The sequence below is a fragment of the Panthera pardus genome, unplaced genomic scaffold (genome assembly GCF_024362965.1).
Source record: "Panthera pardus isolate Hobbes unplaced genomic scaffold, ASM2436296v1 HiC_scaffold_15, whole genome shotgun sequence".
Lineage (NCBI taxonomy): Eukaryota > Metazoa > Chordata > Mammalia > Carnivora > Felidae > Panthera > Panthera pardus.
Genome location: NW_026526710.1, coordinates 65494859 through 65497545, shown reverse-complemented (window position 1 = coordinate 65497545; position 2687 = coordinate 65494859).

Below are 2687 nucleotides of genomic sequence, written 5' to 3'. Positions count from 1 at the left end.
AGGTCCTACAGAGCCCCAAATGCCCTTGCTTGGATGTTCTTCATCCAAACACCATGAGTAGCTGTGATTCCCTTACCTAAGGATAGTTTCTTTATCCCTTCTTCAAATGCCAGAGGAGTATATTCTAACTTAAACTTCCAATTCTCCACCAATATTTATGTGGTCTAAAGCCAAAGGTGAATAGCACCATCCCCAAAAATAGCTTTTTTAGACTCTGGCATTTTTTGATCACTTTGGTCAGAAGATTCTCTGGTAACAGAAACCCTGCATGGGTCAAGCATAGTAAAACGAAGTTCAGACACACGGTCACTGTTGCAGCATCCAGGCAAATCAGGCCTGAGACAGCTAGCTCATGGCCCCAGTTCATCTGCTGGGATTAGAGGAGAGCAGTGGACATGAGACAGAGAGAGGAGACATGACTCCTGAGCCCAGGGTGGCACGTTAATCACATTATGCCCCCTGCCCAGTGGCACACAGCTCTGTCCCAGCACATGTGCAAGGAGACAGGTGTACACTCACCTGAGGTTTGCTTAGAAGGCCCTCTGGGCAACGTGAACTAGGAAGGACTGATGGAGAAGGAACACAAGACAGAGGTCAGGACAAGCAAGCAGAAAAGGGGGAGGTAAGAGGATGAGGAGAGAATAAAAGGAATTCAACACTGACCAATCTCCTTGTCTAGTTCCTCCCCAACCCATGCTTTAGACTCTAGAGGCATGCCCCATCTAAAACCTGATATGGGGAAAACTACCACCATGTCACAATAAGGCTTGCTGTATTAACTCTCCCACTCAGTGTCCGCAGGTCAACCCATTGGGACTCTTGCCCTCTTGCCAACATTCATCAGAGTAGATACTCTGGTATCTAGGTTATTCTTCACACTTAGTGCTTTCACACATTATTTTATCATACCCCATTAACAACCTTGCAGGTCACATGGTGGGGGGGGGGGGGGGGAGGTCTCTTTTAAAGAGAAGGAAACCCAGTCAGAGACAGAAGTTCTCACCCAAGACCACACAGCTGTGGCAGAGCAAGGAATAAAACCCAGGTTTCCTGGCTCCAGCCATCGTGTTCTTTATAGAGAGCCAGGGGAACACACAATCTATGCATGAGTCAAGATGCAGTCCTCTGTCACGGTCATTTGTCTCAATTTTTGGCTCAGACCATGAAGGTAGCTGCTATGTCACTTGTCACTGTGAAAAGGGGTGGACAAAGCAGAGCAGCCACGCCTTCTCTAGCCCTCACCTTTTTTTTTTTTTTTTTTTTTTTTTTTTTTTACTATTTGTTATTTTTTTTTTTTTTAATATATGAAATTTACTGTCAAATTGGTTTCCATACAACACCCAGTGCTCATCCCAAAAGGTGCCCTCCTCAATACCCATCACCCCCCCTGCCCTCCCTCCCACCCTGCCCTCCCTCCCACCCCCCATCAACCCTCAGTTTGTTCTCAGTTTTTAACAGTCTCTAATGCTTTGTCTAGCCCTCACCTTTTAACACTGGTTATTAGAATGGTTATACTGTCACCCAAGATGGTTCAAAGACAAATACACTTCTTTACAAAGGTCTTGGATAAAGGCAGTACGGAGGTATATGCAAAGGGAATACGCTGGGACTACACCTAAGATCTTTTGGGATCTTTTGATCCCAAAGATGGGCAGTCAGGGAAAGACCCTGTTTTGAGGAGGGAAAGAGATGATAAATGCCACAGCAGAACCTCAGTGTTCTGCCTCTAATTTGGGAGCAGCCATGTTGGGGAAAGGACCAGAACACACACAAGTCCTTCCCCCTCCCCTGTTTCCAGGGCCATGAGCATGAGTTCTCTACATACTAAGTTTTTACACTTAACTCAGCACATTCACTATTGCAGATAAATAATATTAAACACAAAAGTCCTTATCATGTTGTTCATATTAGTATACTATGTAGTGTATTATTATACTACAAGGATATTGCAGGGTCTTTTATGCCAAGGTCTAGATCACATGCATGTATCCTATGTGGCCTTGGGAGTTAGACAAAGATGAGCTCTCAGTGGAGGTGGAATAATTGGACTCCAATTAGCTGTTTATCCATGGGCCAAGCACAATCTGCCTGTGGACCTCAGCTTCATCATCTCTAAAATTAATTAGACTCAGTTTGCAGGACCTCCTCCAGCAAAAGATTCAATGATTCCATTATACCTTGCCCCTCCACTCCAACCAATGTGCAGAGCACAAGAAATAAGCCCCCTTGCTATGGACAACCCCATCCATAGTGCCTCAAGTAGACCAGAAGTTTGATTCTGGGAAATGTAGCCCCTGCCTCCTCCCCATCCTGCTCTGTCTCCCCCTCTGATTTTCCCATCCACACCTGTCTCCAGGCCTCAGCTTCCTGGTCACAGTGGGGAAACTCCCACCTACCAGCTGGGATGGTTTTATTTTTGAGAAAAGAGAACAGCTGGGTGATTTTAAAGATGGAACTTAAGACCCACTTAACTAGTCAACTCCAGTTGTCAAGCCCCGAAGCTGCATTTAAGGACAGGAGTTGTGGATGTGACATGAAAGCAAAGAGGCCCAGATGCTTTGTTCCCCCACCCCTCAGCAGGAGAGACTGCATACTTGATGAGATTTTTCCAAAGAGCTTCTGTTGGATTGCTTTGGTCTTATTCTTTTCTTTATAAAAGGTATTCACTACTGTCTGGTCTTTTGAGC